This window comes from Camelus dromedarius, chromosome 19 (assembly GCF_036321535.1).
Source record: "Camelus dromedarius isolate mCamDro1 chromosome 19, mCamDro1.pat, whole genome shotgun sequence".
NCBI lineage: Eukaryota > Metazoa > Chordata > Mammalia > Artiodactyla > Camelidae > Camelus > Camelus dromedarius.
In genome coordinates this window covers 41,422,052-41,439,388 of record NC_087454.1, presented here as the reverse complement: position 1 = coordinate 41,439,388, position 17,337 = coordinate 41,422,052, and positions in this window count along the sequence as shown.

Here is a 17,337-nt window from a genome sequence, read left to right as displayed (position 1 = left end):
AGCTAGTACCTCCCCATATATATGTATGGAGTGGAGTTTGCAACTGAAAAGAAACTTTGTGTTCCTAACAAGCTAGGTGAAGGACGGCTTTCACACACACTTATCTCTCAGAACCGAGCATGTGGAGAGACGTTCGTTCATCTAGCACAAAGGGAACGGGTTGCAGGAGAAACTTTTACTCTTGTTTCTCAGTCTGTTTCCTAGTGCCGGTTTGAAGTTCCTGCAGTTTTCACTGTAAAACCGAGTTGGAGCTAGTACCTCCCCGAATATAAGTATGGAGTGGAGGTTGCAACTGAAAAGAAACTTTGTGTTCCCAACAAGCTAGGTGAAGGACGGCTTTCACACACACTTATCTCTCAGAACTGAGCATGTGGAGAGACGTTCGTTCATTTAGCACAAATGGAACGGGTTGCAGGAGAAACTTTTACTCTGGGTTCTCAGTCTGTTTCCTAGTGCCGGTTTGAAGTTCCTGCAGTTTTCACTGTAAAACCGAGTTGCAGCTAGTACCTCCCCATATAAATGTATGGATTGGAGTTTGCAACTGAAAAGAAACTTTGTGTTCCCAACAAGCTAGGTGAAGGACGGCTTTCACACACACTTATCTCTCAGAACTGAGCATGTGGAGAGACGTTCGTTCATCTAGCACAAAGGGAACGGGTTGCAGGAGAAACTTTTACTCTGGTTTCTCAGTCTGTTTCCTAGTGCCGGTTTGAAGTTCCTGCAGTTTTCACTGTAAAACCGAGTTGCAGCTAGTACCTCCCCATATATATGTATGGAGTGGAGTTTGCAACTGAAAAGAAACTTTGTTTTTCCAACAAGCTAGGTGAAGTACGGCTTTCACACACACTTATCTCTCAGAACCGAGCATGTGGAGAGATGTTCGTTCATCTAGCACAAAGGGAACGGGTTGCAGGAGAAACTTTTACTCTGGTTTCTCAGTCTGTTTCCTAGTGCCGGTTTGAAGTTCCTGCAGTTTTCACTGTAAAAACGAGTTGCAACAAGTACCTCCACATATATATGTATGGAGTGGAGTTTGCAAATGAAAAGAAACTTTGTGTTCCCTACAAGCTAGGTGAAGGAAGGCTTTCACACCCACTTATCTCTCAGAACCGAGCATGTGGAGAGACGTTCGTTCATCTAGCACAAAGGGAACGGGTTGCAGGAGAAACTTTTACTCTGGTTTCTCAGTCTGTTTCCTAGTGCCGGTTTGAAGTTCCTGCAGTTTTCACTGTAAAAAAGAGTTGCAGCTAACACCTCCACATATATATGTATGGAGTGGGGTTTGCAACTGAAAAGAAACTTTGTGTTCCATACAAGCTAGGTGAAGGACGGCTTTCACACCCACTTATCTCTCAGAACTGAGCATGTGGAGAGACGTTCGTTCATCTAGCACAAAAGGAACGGTTTGCAGGAGAAACATTTACTCTGGTTTCTCAGTCTGTTTCCTAGTGCCGGTTTGAAGTTCCTGCAGTTTTCACTGTAAAACAGAGTTGGAGCTAGTATTTCCCCATATATATGTATGGAGTGGGGTTTGCAACTGAAAAGAAACTTTGTGTTCCCAACAAGCTAGGTGAAGGACGGCTTTCACACACACTTATCTCTCAGAACCGAGCATGTGAAGAGACGTTCGTTCATCTAGCACAAAGGGAACGGGTTGCAGGAGAAACTTTTACTCTGGTTTCTCAGTCTGTTTCCTAGTGCCGGTTTGAAGTTCCTGCAGTTTTCACTGTAAAACCGAGTTGGAGTTAGTACCTCCCCATATATATGTATGGAGTGGAGTTTGCAACTGAAAAGAAACTTTGTGTTCCCAACAAGCTAGGTGAAGGACGGCTTTCACACACACTTATCTCTCAGAACCGAGCATGTGGAGAGACGTTCGTTCATCTAGCACAAAGGGAACGGGTTGCAGGAGAAACTTTTACTCTGGTTTCTCAGTCTGTTTCCTAGTGCCGGTTTGAAGTTCCTGCAGTTTTCACTGTAAAACCGAGTTGCAGCTAGTACCACCCCATATAAATGTATGGAGTGGAGTTTGCAACTGAAAAGAAACTTTGTGTTCCCAACAAGCTAGGTGAAGGACGGCTTTCACACACACTTATCTCTCAGAACTGAGCATGTGGAGAGACCTTCGTTCATCTAGCACAAAGGGAACGGGTTGCAGGAGAAACTTTTACTCTGGTTTCTCAGTCTGTTTCCTAGTGCCGGTTTGAAGTTCCTGCAGTTTTCACTGTAAAACCGAGTTGCAGCTAGTACCTCCCCATATAAATGTATGGAGTGGAGATTGCAACTGAAAAGAAACTTTGTGTTCCCAACAAGCTAGGTGAAGGACGGCTTTCACACACACTTATCTCTCAGAACTGAGCATGTGGAGAGACGTTCGTTCATCTAGCACAAAGGGAACGGGTTGCAGGAGAAACTTTTACTCTGGTTTCTCAGTCTGTTTCCTAGTGCCGGTTTGAAGTTCCTGCAGTTTTCACTGTAAAACCGAGTTGCAGCTAGTACCTCCCCATATATATGTATGGAGTGGAGTTTGCAACTGAAAAGAAACTTTCAGTTCCCAACAAGTTGGTGAAGGACGGCTTTCACACACACTTATCTCTCAGAAATGAGCATGTGGAGAGACGTTCGTTCATCTAGCACAAAGGGAACGGGTTGCAGGAGAAACGTTTACTCTGGTTTCTCAGTCTGTTTCATAGTGCCGGTTTGAAGTTCCTGCAGTTTTCACTGTAAAACCGAGTTGCAGCTAGTACCTCCCCATATATATGTATGGAGTGGAGTTTGCAACTGAAAAGTAACTTTGTGTTCCCAACAAGCTAGGTGAAGGACGGCTTTCACACACACTTATCTCTCAGAACTGAGCATGTGGAGAGACGTTCGTTCATTTAGCACAAAGGGAACGGTTTGCAGTAGAACTTTTACTCTGGTTTCTCAGTCTGTTCCCTAGTGCCGGTTTGAAGTTCCTGCAGTTTTCACGGTAAAAAAGAGTTGGAGCTAGTACCTCCCCATATATATGTATGGAGTGGAGTTAGCAACTGAAAAGGAACTTTGTGTTCCCAACAAGCTAGGTGAAGGACGGCTTTCACACACACTTATCTCTCAGAACCGAGCATGTGGAGAGACGTTCGTTCATCTAGCACAAAGGGAACGGGTTGCAGGAGAAATTTTTACTCTGGTTTCTCAGTCTGTTTCCTAGTGCCGGTTTGAAGTTCCTGCAGTTTTCACTGTAAAACCGATTTGCAGCTAGTACCTCCCCATATATATGTATGGAGAGGAGTTTGCAACTGAAAAGAAACTTTGTGTTCCCAACAAGCTAGGTGAAGGACGGCTTTCACACACACTTATCTCTCAGAACCGAGCATGTGGAGAGACGTTCGTTCATCTAGCACAAAGGGAACGGGTTGCAGGAGAAACTTTTACTCTGGTTTCTCAGTCTGTTTCCTAGTGCCGGTTTGAAGTTCCTGCAGTTTTCACTGTAAAACCGAGTTGGAGCTAGTACCTCCCCATATATATGTATGGATTGGAGTTTGCAACTGAAAAGAAACTTTGTGTTCCCAACAAGCTAGGTGAAGGACGGCTTTCACACACACTTATCTCTCAGAACCGAGCATTTGGAGAGACGTTCGTTCATCTAGCACAAAGTGAACGGGTTGCAGGGGCAACTTTTACTCTGGTTTCTCAGTCTGTTTCCTAGTGCCGGTTTGAAGTTCCTGCAGTTTTCACTGTAAAACCGAGTTGCAGCTAGTACCTCCCCATATATATGTATGGAGTGGAGTTTGCAACTGAAAAGAATCTTTGTGTTCCCAACAAGCTAATTGAAGGCGGCTTTCACACACACTTATCTCTCAGAACTGAGCATGTGGAGAGACGTTCGTTCATCTAGCACAAAGGGAACGGGTTGCAGGAGAAACTTTTACTCTGGTTTCTCAGTCTGTTTCCTAGTGCCGGTTTGAAGTTCCTGCAGTTTTCACTGTAAAACCGAGTTGCAGCTAGTACCTCCCCATATATATGTATGGAGTGGAGTTTGCAACTGAAAAGAAACTTTCTGTTCCCAACAAGTTGGTGAAGGACGGCTTTCACACACACTTATCTCTCAGAACTGAGCATGTGGAGAGACTTTCGTTCATCTAGCACAAAGGGAACGGGTTGCAGGAGAAACTTTTACTCTGGTTTCTCAGTCTGTTTCCTAGTGCCGGTTTGAAGTTCCTGCAGTTTTCACTGTAAAACCGAGTTGCAGCTAGTACCTCCCCATATATATGTATGGAGTGGAGTTTGCAACTGAAAAGTAACTTTTTGTTCCCAACAAGCTAGGTGAAGGACGGCTTTCACACACACTTAACTCTCAGAACTGAGCATGTGGAGAGACGTTCGTTCATCTAGCACAAAGGGAACGGGTTGCAGGAGAAACTTTTACTCTGGTTTCTCAGTCTGTTTCCTAGTGCCGGTTTGAAGTTCCTGCAGTTTTCACTGTAAAACCGAGTTGCAGCTAGTACCTCCCCATATATATGTATGGAGTGGAGTTTGCAACTGAAAAGAAACTTTGTGTTCCCAACAAGCTAGGTTAAGGACGGCTTTCACACGCACTTATCTCTCAGAACCGAGCATGTGGAGAGACGTACGTTCATCTAGTACACAGGGAACGGGTTGCAGGAGAAACTTTTACTCTGGTTTCTCAGTCTGTTTCCTAGTGCCGGTTTGAAGTTCCTGCAGTTTTCACTATAAAACCGAGTTGGAGCTAGCACCTCCCCATATATATGTATGGAGTGGAGTTAGCAACTGAAAAGAAACTTTGTGTTCCCAACAAGCTAGGTGAAGGACGGCTTTCACACACACTTATCTCTCAGAACCGAGCATGTGGAGAGACGTTCGTTCATCTAGCACAAAGTGAACGGGTTGCAGGAGAAACTTTTACTCTGGTTTCTCAGTCTGTTTCCTAGTGCCGGTTTGAAGTTCCTGCAGTTTTCACTGTAAAACCGAGTTGCAGCTAGTACCTCCCCATATAAATGTATGGAGTGGAGATTGCAACTGAAAAGAATCTTTGTGTTCCCAACAAGCTAGGTGAAAGACGGCTTTCACACACACTTATCTCTCAGAACTGAGCATGTGGAGAGACGTTCGTTCATCTAGCACAAAGGGAACGGTTTGCAGGAGAAACTTTTACTCTGGTTTCTCAGTCTGTTTCCTAGTGCCGGTTTGAAGTTCCTGCAGTTTTCACTGTTTAACCGAGTTGCAGCTAGTACCTCCCCATATATATGTATGGAGTGGAGTTTGCAACTGAAAAGAAACTTTCTGTTCCCAACAAGTTGGTGAAGGACGGCTTTCACACACACTTATCTCTCAGAACTGAGCATGTGGAGAGACGTTCGTTCATCTAGCACAAAGGGAACGGGTTGCAGGAGAAACTTTTCCTCTGGTTTCTCAGTCTGTTTCCTAGTGCTGGTTTGAAGTTCCTGCAGTTTTCACTGTAAAACCGAGTTGGAGCTAGTACCTCCCCATATATATGTATGGAGTGGAGTTTGCAACTGAAAAGTAACTTTGTGTTCCCAACAAGCTAGGTGAAGGACGGCTTTCACACACACTTATCTCTCAGAACTGAGCATGTGGAGAGACGTTCGTTCATCTAGCACAAAGGGAACGGGTTGCAGTAGAAACTTTTACTCTGGTTTCTCAGTCTGTTTCCTAGTGCCGGTTTGAAGTTCCTGCAGTTTTCACTGTAAAACCGAGTTGGAGCTAGTACCTCCCCATATATATGTATGGAGTGGAGTTAGCAACTGAAAAGAAACTTTGTGTTCCCAACAAGCTAGGTGAAGGACGGCTTTCACACACACTTATCTCTCAGAACCGAGCATGTGGAGAGACGTTCGTTCATCTAGCACAAAGGGAACGGGTTGCAGGAGAATCTTTTACTCTGGTTTCTCAGTCTGTTTCCTAGTTCCGGTTTGAAGTTCCTTCAGTTTTCAATGTAAAACCGAGTTGGAGCTAGTACCTCCCCATATATATGTATGAAGTGGAGTTTGCAACTGAAAAGAAACTTTGTGTTCCCAACAAGCTGGGTGAAGGACGGCTTTCACACACACTTAACTCTCAGAACTGAGAATGTGGAAAGACGTTCGTTCATCTAGCACAAAGGGAACGGGTTGCAGGAGAAACTTTTACTCTGGTTTCTCAGTCTGTTTCCTAGTGCCGGTTTGAAGTTCCTGCAGTTTTCACTGTAAAACCGAGTTGGAGCTAGTACCTCCCTGTATATATGTATGGAGTGGAGTTTGCAACTGAAAAGAAACTTTGTGTTCCCAACAAGCTAGGTGAAGGACGGCTTTCACACACACTTATCTCTCAGAACTGAGCATGTGGAGAGACGTTCGTTCATCTAGCACAAATGGAACGGGTTGCAGGAGAAACTTTTACTCTGGTTTCTCAGTCTGTTTCCTAGTGCCGGTTTGAAGTTCCTGCAGTTTTCACTGTAAAACATATTAGGAGCTAGTACATCCCCATATATATGTATGGAGTGGAGTTTGCAACTGAAAAGAAACTTTGTGTTCCCAACAAGCTAGGTGAAGGACGGCTTTCACACACACTTATCTCTCAGAACCGAGCATGTGGAGAGACATTCGTTCATCTAGCACAAAGGGAACGGGTTTCAGGGGAAACTTTTACTCTGGTTTCTCAGTCTGTTTCCTAGTGCCGGTTTGAAGTTCCTGCAGTTTTCACTGTAAAACGGAGTTGGAGCTAGTACCTCCCCGTATATATGTATGGAGTGGAGTTTGCAACTGAAAAGAAACTTTGTGTTCCCAACAAGCTAGGTGAAGGACGGCTTTCACACACACTTATCTCTCAGAACTGAGCATGTGGAGAGACGTTCGTTCATTTAGCACAAAGGGAACGGGTTGCAGGAGAAACTTTTACTCTGGTTTCTCAGTCTGTTTCCTAGTGCCGGTTGGAAGTTCCTGCAGTTTTCACTGTAAAACCGAGTTGCAGCTAGTACCTCCCCATATAAATGTATGGAGTGGAGTTTGCAACTGAAAAGAAACATTGTGTTCCCAACAAGCTAGGTGAAGGACGGCTTTCACACACACTTATCTCTCAGAACTGAGCATGTGGAGAGGCGTTCGTTCATCTAGCACAAAGGGAACGGGTTGCAGGAGAAACTTTTACTCTGGTTTCTCAGTCTGTTTCCTAGTGCCGGTTTGAAGTTCCTGCAGTTTTCACTGTAAAACCGAGTTGCAGCTAGTACCTCCTCATATATATGTATGGAGTGGTGTTTGCAACTGAAAACAAACTTTGTGTTCCCAACAAGCTAGGTGAAGGACGGCTTTCACACACTCTTATCCCTCAGAACTGAGCATGTGGAGAGACGTTCGTTCATCTAGCACAAAGGGAACGGGTTGCAGGAGAAACTTTTACTCTGGTTTCTCAGTCTGTTTCCTAGTGCTGGTTTGAAGTTCCTGCAGTTTTCACTGTAAAACCGAGTTGGAGCTAGTACCTCCCCATATATATGTATGGAGTGGAGTTAGCAACTGAAAAGAAACTTTGTGTTCCCAACAATCTAGGTGAAGGACGGCTTTCACACACAATTATCTCTCAGAACCGAGCATGTGGAGAGACGTTCGTTCATCTAGCACAAAGGGAACGGGTTGCAGGAGAAACTTTTACTCTGGTTTCTCAGTCTGTTTCCTAGTGCCGGTTTGAAGTTCCTGCAGTTTTCACTGTAAAACCGAGTTGGAGCTAGTACCTCCCCGTATATATGTATGGAGTGGAGTTTGCAACTGAAAAGAAACTTTCTGTTCCCAACAAGTTGGTGAAGGACGGCTTTCACACACACTTATCTCTCAGAACTGAGCATGTGGAGAGACGTTCGTTCATCTAGCACAAAAGGAACGGGTTGCAGGAGAAACTTTTACTCTGGTTTCTCAGTCTGTTTCCTAGTGCTGGTTTGAAGTTCCTGCAGTTTTCACTGTAAAACCGAGTTGGAGCTAGTACCTCCCCATATATATGTATGGTGTGGATTTTGCAACTGAAAAGTAACTTTGTGTTCCCAACAAGCTAGGTGAAGGACGGCTTTCACACACACTTATCTCTCAGAACTGAGCATGTGGAGAGACGTTCGTTCATCTAGCACAAAGGGAACGGGTTGCAGGAGAAACTTTTACTCTGGTTTCTCAGTCTGTTTCCTAGTGCCGGATTGAAGTTCCTGCAGTTTTCACTGTAAAATCCAGTTGGAGCTAGTACCTCCCCATATATATGTATGGAGTGGAGTTAGCAACTGAAAAGAAACTTTGTGTTCCCAACAAGCTAGGTGAAGGACGGCTTTCACACACACTTATCTCTCAGAACCGAGCATGTGGAGAGACGTTCGTTCATCTAGCACAAAGGGAACGGGTTGCAGGGGAAACTATTACTCTGGTTTCTCAGTCTGTTTCCTAGTGCCGGTTTGAAGTTCCTTCAATTTTCAATGTAAAACCGAGTTGGAGCTAGTACCTCCCCATATATATGTATGAAGTGGAGTTTGCAACTGAAAAGAAACTTTGTGTTCCCAACAAGCTGGGTGAAGGACGGCTTTCACACACACTTAACTCTCAGAACTGAGAATGTGGAAAGACGTTCGTTCATCTAGCACAAAGGGAACGGGTTGCAGTAGAAACTTTTACTCTGGTTTCTCAGTCTGTTTCCTAGTGCCGGTTTGAAGTTCCTGCAGTTTTCACTGTAAAACCGAGTTGGAGCTAGTACCTCCCCGTATATATGTATGGAGTGGAGTTTGCAACTGAAAAGAAACTTTGTGTTCCCAACAAGCTAGGTGAAGGACGGCTTTCACACACACTTATCTCTCAGAACTGAGCATGTGGAGAGACGTTCGTTCATCTAGCACAAATGGAACGGGTTGCAGGAGAAACTTTTACTCTGGTTTCTCAGTCTGTTTCCTAGTGCCGGTTTGAAGTTCCTGCAGTTTTCACTGTAAAACATATTTGGAGCTAGTACCTCCCCATATATATGTATGGAGTGGGGTTTGCAACTGAAAAGAAACTTTGTGTTCCCAACAAGCTAGGTGAAGGACGGCTTTCACACACACTTATCTCTCAGAACCGAGCATGAGGAGAGACGTTCGTTCATCTAGCACAAAGGGAACGGGTTGCAGGGGAAACTTTTACTCTGGTTTCTCAGTCTGTTTCCTAGTGCCGGTTTGAAGTTCCTGCAGTTTTCACTGTAAAACGGAGTTGGAACTAGTACCTCCCCGTATATATGTATGGAGTGGAGTTTGCAACTGAAAAGAAACTTTGTGTTCCCAACAAGCTAGGTGAAGGACGGCTTTCACACACACTTATCTCTCAGAACTGAGCATGTGGAGAGACGTTCGTTCATTTAGCACAAAGGGAACGGGTTGCAGGAGAAACTTTTACTCTGGTTTCTCAGTCTGTTTCCTAGTGCCGGTTTGAAGTTCCTGCAGTTTTCACTGTAAAACCGAGTTGCAGCTAGTACCTCCCCATATATATGTATGGAGTGGAGTTTGCAACTGAAAAGAAACTTTGTGTTCCCTACAAGCTAGGTGAAGGACGGCTTTCACACACACTTATCTCTCAGAACTGAGCATGTGGAGAGACGTTCGTTCATCTAGCACAAATGGAACGGGTTGCAGGAGAAACTTTTACTCTGGTTTCTCAGTCTGTTTCCTAGTGCCGGTTTGAAGTTCCTGCAGTTTTCACTGTAAAACCGAGTTGGAGCTAGTACCTCCCCATATATATGTATGGAGTGGAGTTTGCAACTGAAAAGAAACTTTGTGTTCCCAACAAGCTAGGTGAAGGACGGCTTTCACACACACTTATCTCTCAGAACCGAGCATGTGGAGAGACGTTCGTTCATCTAGCACAAAGGGAACGGGTTGCAGGGGAAACTTTTACTCTGGTTTCTCAGTCTGTTTACTAGTGCCGGTTTGAAGTTCCTGCCGTTTTCACTGTAAAACCGAGTTGGAGCTAGTACCTCCCCGTATATATGTATGGAGTGGAGTTTGCAACTGAAAAGAAACTTTGTGTTCCCAACAAGCTAGGTGAAGGACGGCTTTCACACACACTTATCTCTCAGAACTGAGCATGTGGAGAGACGTTCGTTCATTTAGCACAAAGGGAACGGGTTGCAGGAGAAACTTTTACTCTGGTTTATCAGTCTGTTTCCTAGTGCCGGTTTGAAGTTCCTGCAGTTTTCACTGTAAAACCGAGTTGCAGCTAGTACCTCCCCATATAAATGTATGGAGTGGAGTTTGCAACTGAAAAGAAACTTTGTGTTCCCAACAAGCTAGGTGAAGGACGGCATTCACACACACTTATCTCTCAGAACTGAGCATGTGGAGAGACGTTCGTTCATCTAGCACAAAGGGAACGGGTTGCAGGAGAATCTTTTACTCTGGTTTCTCAGTCTGTTTCCTAGTGCCGGTTTGAAGTTCCTGCAGTTTTCACTGTAAAACCGAGTTGCAGCTAGTACCTCCTCATATATATGTATGGAGTGGTGTTTGCAACTGAAAACAAACTTTGTGTTCCCAACAAGCTAGGTGAAGGACAGCTTTCACACACTATTATCTCTCAGAACTGAGCATGTGGAGAGACGTTCGTTCATCTAGCACAAAGGGAACGGGTTGCAGGAGAAACTTTTACTCTGGATTCCCAGTTTGTTTCCTAGTGCCGGTTTGAAGTTCCTGCAGTTTTCACTGTAAAACCGAGATGGAGCTAGTACCTCCCCATATATATGTATGGAGTGGAGTTTGCAACTGAAAAGAAACTTTGTGTTCCCAACAAGCTAGGTGAAGGACGGCTTTCACACACACTCATCTCTCAGAACCGAGCATGTGGAGAGACGTTCGTTCATCTAGCACAAAGGGAACGGTTTGCAGGAGAAACTTTTACTCTGGTTTCTCAGTCTGTTTCCTAGTGCCGGTTTGAAGTTCCTGCAGTTTTCACTGTAAAACCGAGTTGCAGCTAGTACCTCCCCATATATATGTAAGGAGTGGAGTTTGCAACTGAAAAGAAACTTTGTGTTCCCAACAAGCTAGGTGAAGGACCGCTTTCACACACACTTATCTCTCAGAAGTGAGCATGTGGAGAGACGTCCGTTCATCTAGCACAAAGGGAACGGGTTGCAGGAGAAACTTTTACTGTGGTTTCTCAGTCTGTTTCCTAGTGCCGGTTTGAAGTTCCTGCAGTTTTCACTGTAAAACCGAGTTGCAGCTAGTACCTCCCCATATATATGTATGGAGTGGAGTTTGCAACTGAAAAGATACTTTGTGTTCCCAACAAGCTAGGTGAAGGACGGCTTTCACACCCACTTATCTCTCAGAACCGAGCATGTGGAGAGACGTTCGTTCATCTAGCACAAAAGGAACGGTTTGCAGGAGAAACTTTTACTCTGGTTTCTCAGTCTTTTTCCTAGTGCCGGTTTGAAGTTCCTGCAGTTTTCACTGTAAAACCGAGTTGGAGCTAGTATTTCCCCATATATATGTATGGAGTGGGGTTTGCAACTGAAAAGAAACTTTGTGTTCACAACAAGCTAGGTGAAGGACGGCTTTCACACACACTTTTCTCTCAGAACCGAGCATGTGGAGAGACGTTCGTTCATCTAGCACAATGGGAACGGGTTTCAGGGGAAACTTTTACTCTGGTTTCTCAGTCTGTTTCCTAGTGCCGGTTTGAAGTTCCTGCAGTTTTCACTGTAAAACCGAGTTGGAGCTAGTACCTCCCCATATATATGTATGGAGTGGAGTTTGCAACTGAAAAGAAACTTTGTGTTCCCAACAAGCTAGGTGAAGGACGGCTTTCACACACTCTTATCTCTCAGAACCGAGCATGTGGAGAGAAGTTCGTTCATCTAGCACAAAGGGAACGGGTTGCAGGAGAAACTTTTACTCTGGTTTCTCAGTCTGTTTCCTAGTGCCGGTTTGAAGTTCCTGCAGTTTTCACTGTAAAACCGAGTTGCAGCTTGTACTTCCCCATATAAATGTATGGAGTGAAGTTTGCAACTGAGAAGAAACTTTGTGTTCCCAACAAGGTAGTTGAAGGACGGCTTTCACACACACTTATCTCTCAGAACTGAGCATGTGGAGACACGTTCGTTCATCTAGCACAAAGGGAACGGGTTGCAGGAGAAACTTTTACTCTGGTTTCTCAGTCTGTTTCCTAGTGCCGGTTTGAAGTTCCTGCAGTTTTCACTGTAAAACCGAGTTGCAGCTTGTACCTCCCCATATAAATGTATGGAGTGGAGTTTGCAACTGAAAAGAAACTTTGTGTTCCCAACAAGCTAGGTGAAGGACGGCTTTCACACACAATTATCTCTCAGAACTGAGCATGTGGAGAGACGTTCGTTCATCTAGCACAAAGGGAACGGGTTGCAGGAGATACTTTTACTCTGGTTTCTCAGTCTGTTTCCTAGTGCCGGTTTTAAGTTCCTGCAGTTTTCACTGTAAAACAGAGTTGCAGCTAGTACCTCCCCATATATATGTATGGAGTGGATTTTGCAACTGAAAAGAAACTTTCTGTTCCAAACAAGTTGGTGTAGGGCGGCTTTCACACACACTTATCTCTCAGAACTGAGCATGTGGAGAGACGTTCGTTCATCTAGCACAAAGGGAACGGGTTGCAGGAGAAAGTTTTACTCTGTTTTCTCAGTCTGTTTCCTAGTGCCGGTTTGAAGTTCCTGCAGTTTTCACTGTAAAACCGAGTTGCAGCTAGTACCTCCCCATATATATGTATGGAGTGGAGTTTGCAACTGAAAAGTAACTTTGTGTTCCCAACAAGCTAGGTGAAGGACGGCTTTCACACACACTTATCTCTCAGAACTGAGCATGTGGAGAGACGTTCGTTCATCTAGCACAAAGGGAACGGGTTGCAGGAAAAACTTTTACTCTGGTTTCTCAGTCTGTTTCCTAGTGCCGGTTTGAAGTTCCTGCAGTTTTCACTGTAAAACCGAGTTGGAGCTAGTACCTACCCATATATATGTATGGAGTGGAGTTAGCAACTGAAAAGAAACTTTGTGTTCCCAACAAGCTAGGTGAAGGACGGCTTTCACACACACTTATCTCTCAGAACCGAGCATGGGAGAGACGTTCGTTCATCTAGCAAAATGGGAACGGGTTGCAGGAGAAACTTTTACTCTGGTTTCTCAGTGTTTTTCCTAGTGCCGGTTTGAAGTTCCTGCAGTTTTCACGGTAAAACCGAGTTGGAGCTAGTACCTCCCCATATATATGTATGGATTGGAGTTTGCAACTGAAAAGAAACTTTGTGTTCCCAACAAGCTAGTTGAAGGACGGCTTTCACACACACTTTTCTCTCAGAACTGAGCATGTGGAGAGACGTTCGTTCATCTAGCACAAAGGGAACGGGTTGCAGGAGAAACTTTTCTCTGGTTTCTCAGTCTGTTTCCTAGTGCCGGTTTGAAGTTCCTGCAGTTTTCACTGTAAAACATATTTGGAGCTAGTACCTCCCCATATATATGTATGGAGTGGAGTTTGCAACTGAAAAGAAACTTTGTGTTCCCAACAAGCTAGGTGAAGGACGGCTTTCACACACACTTATCTCTCAGAACTGAGCATGTGGAGAGACGTTCGTTCATCTAGCACAAAGGGAACGGGTTGCAGGAGAAACTTTTATTCTGGTTTCTCAGTCTGTTTCCTAGTGCCGGTTTGAAGTTCCTGCAGTTTTCACTGTAAAACCGAGTTGGAGCTAGTACCTCCCCATATATATGTATGGAGTGGAGATTGCAACTGAAAAGAAACTTTGTGTTCCCAACAAGCTAGGTGAAGGACGGCTTTCACCCACACTTATCTCTCAGAACTGAGCATGTGGAGAGACGTTCGTTCATCTAGCACAAAGGGAACGGGTTGCAGGAGAAACTTTTACTCTGGTTTCTCAGTCTGTTTCCTAGTACCGGTTTGACGTTCCTGCAGTTTTCACTGTAAAACATATTTGGGGCTAGTACCTCCCCATATATATGTATGGAGTGGAGTTTGCTACTGAAAAGAAACTTTGTGTTCCCTACAAGCTAGGTGAAGGACGGCTTCCACACCCACTTATCTCTCAGAACCGAGCATGTGGAGAGACGTTCGTTCATCTAGCACAAAAGGAACGGGTTGCAGGAGAAACTTTTACTCTGGTTTCTCAGTCTGTTTCCTAGTGCCGGTTTGAAGTTCCTGCAGTTTTCACTGTAAAACAGAGTTGGAGCAAGTACCTCCCCATATATATTTTTGGAGTGGAGTTTGCAACTGAAAAGAAACTTTGTGTTCCCAACAAGCTAGGTGAAGGACGGCTTTCACACACACTTATCTCTCAGAACCGAGCATGTGGAGAGACGTTCGTTCATCTAGCACAAAGGGAACGGGTTGCAGGAGAAACTTTTACTCTGGTTTCTCAGTATGTTTCCTAGTGCCGGTTTGAAGTTCCTGCATTTTTCACTGTAAAACCGTGTTGGAGCTAGTATTTCCCCATATATATTTATGGAGTGGGGTTTGCAACTGAAAAGAAACTTTGTGTTCCCAACAAGCTAGGTAAAGGACGGCTTTCACACACACTTATCTCTCAGAACCGAGCATGTGGAGAGACGTTCGTTCATCTAGCAAAAAGGGAACGGGTTGCAGGAGAAACTTTTACTCTGGTTTCTCAGTCTGTTTCCTAGTGCCGGTTATAAGTTCCTTCAGTTTTCACTGTAAAACAGATTTGCAGCTAGTACCTCCCCATATATATGTATGGAGTGGAGTTTGCAACTGAAAAGAAACTTTGTGTTCCCAACAAGCTAGGTGAAGGACGGCTTTCACACCCACTTATTTCTCAGAACCGAGCATGTGGAGAGACGTTCGTTCATCTAGCACAAAAGGAACGGGTTGCAGGTGAAACTTTTATTCTGGTTTCTCAGTATGTTTCCTAGTGCCGGTTTGAAGTTCCTGCAGTTTTCACTGTAAAACCGAGTTGCAGCTAGTACCTCCCCATATATATGTATGGAGTGGAGTTTGCAACTGAAAAGAAACTTTGTGTTCCCAACAAGCTAGTTGAAGGACGGCTTTCACACACACTTTTCTCTCAGAACTGAGCATGTGGAGAGACGTTCGTTCATCTAGCACAAAGGGAACGGGTTGCAGGAGAAACTTTTCTCTGGTTTCTCAGTCTGTTTCCTAGTGCCGGTTTGAAGTTCCTGCAGTTTTCACTGTAAAACATATTTGGAGCTAGTACCTCCCCATATATATGTGTGGAGTGGAGTTTGCAACTGAAAAGAAACTTTGTGTTCCCAACAAGCTAGGTGAAGGACGGCTTTCACACACACTTATCTCTCAGAACTGAGCATGTGGAGAGACGTTCGTTCATTTAGCACAAAGGGAACGGGTTGCAGGAGAAACTTTTACTCTGGTTTTTCAGTCTGTTTCCTAGTGCCGGTTTGAAGTTCCTGCAGTTTTCACTGTAAAACCGAGTTGGAGCTAGTACCTCCCCATATATATGTATGGAGTGGAGTTTGCAACTGAAAAGAAACTTTGTGTTCCCAACAAGCTAGGTGAAGGACGGCTTTCACCCACACTTATCTCTCAGAACTGAGCATGTGGAGAGACGTTCGTTCATCTAGCACAAAAGGAACGGGTTGCAGGAGAAACTTTTACTCTGGTTTCTCAGTCTGTTTCCTAGTACCGGTTTGACGTTCCTGCAGTTTTCACTGTAAAACATATTTGGGGCTAGTACCTCCCCATATATATGTAAGGAGTGGAGTTTGCTACTGAAAGGAAACTTTGTGTTCCCTACAAGCTAGGTGAAGTACGGCTTCCACACCCACTTATCTCTCAGAACCGAGCATGTGGAGAGACGTTCGTTCATCTAGCACAAAAGGAACGGGTTGCAGGGGAAACTTATACTCTGGTTTCTCAGTCTGTTTCCTAGTGCCGGTTATAAGTTCCTGCAGTTTTCACTGTAAAACCGAGTTGCAGCTAGTACCTCCCCATATATATGTATGGAGTGGAGTTTGCAACTGAAAAGAAACTTTGTGTTCCCAACAAGCTAGGTGAAGGACGGCTTTCACACCCACTTATCTCTCAGAACCGAGCATGTGGAGAGACGTTCGTTCATCTAGCACAAAAGGAACGGGTTGCAGGTGAAACTTTTATTCTGGTTTCTCAGTATGTTTCCTAGTGCCGGTTTGAAGTTCCTGCAGTTTTCACTGTAAAACCGAGTTGCAGCTAGTACCTCCCCATATATATGTATGGAGTGGAGTTTGCAACTGAAAAGAAACTTTGTGTTCCCAACAAGCTAGGTGAAGGACGGCTTTCACACACTCTTATCTCTCAGAACCGAGCATGTGGAGAGACGTTCGTTCATCTAGCACAAAGGGAACGGGTTGCAGGAGAAACTTTTACTCTGGTTTCTCAGTCTGTTTCCTAGTGCCGGTTTGAAGTTCCTGCAGTTTTCACTGTAAAACCGAGTTGCAGCTAGTACCTCCCCATATATATGTATGGAGTGGAGTTTGCAACTGAAAAGAAACTTTGTGTTCCCAACAAGCTAGGTGAAGGACGGCTTTCACACCCACTTATCTCTCAGAACCGAGCATGTGGAGAGACGTTCGTTCATCTAGCACAAAAGGAACGGGTTGCAGGTGAAACTTTTATTCTGGTTTCTCAGTATGTTTCCTAGTGCCGGTTTGAAGTTCCTGCAGTTTTCACTGTAAAACCGAGTTGCAGCTAGTACCTCCCCATATATATGTATGGAGTGGAGTTTGCAACTGAAAAGAAACTTTGTGTTCCCAACAAGCTAGGTGAAGGACGGCTTTCACACACTCTTATCTCTCAGAACCGAGCATGTGGAGAGACGTTCGTTCATCTAGCACAAAGGGAACGGGTTGCAGGAGAAACTTTTACTCTGGTTTCTCAGTCTGTTTCCTAGTGCCGGTTTGAAGTTCCTGCAGTTTTCACTGTAAAACCGAGTTGCAGCTAGTACCTCCCCATATATATGTATGGAGTGGAGTTTGCAACTGGAAAGAAACTTTGTGTTCCCAACAAGCTAGGTGAAGGACGGATTTCACACACACTTATCTCTCAGAAGTGAGCATGTGGAGAGACGTTCATTCATCTAGCACAAAGGGAACGGGTTGCAGGAGAAACTTTTACTCTGGATTCCCAGTCTGTTTCCTAGTGCCGGTTTGAATTTCCTGCAGTTTTCACTGTAAAACCGAGTTGGAGCTAGTACCTCCCCATATATATGTATGGAGTGGAGTTTGCAACTGAAAAGAAACTTTGTGTTCCCAACAAGCTAGGTGAAGGAAGGCTTTCACACACACTTATCTCTCAGAACCGAGCATGTGGAGAGACGTTCGTTCATCTAGCAAAAAGGGAACGGGTTGCAG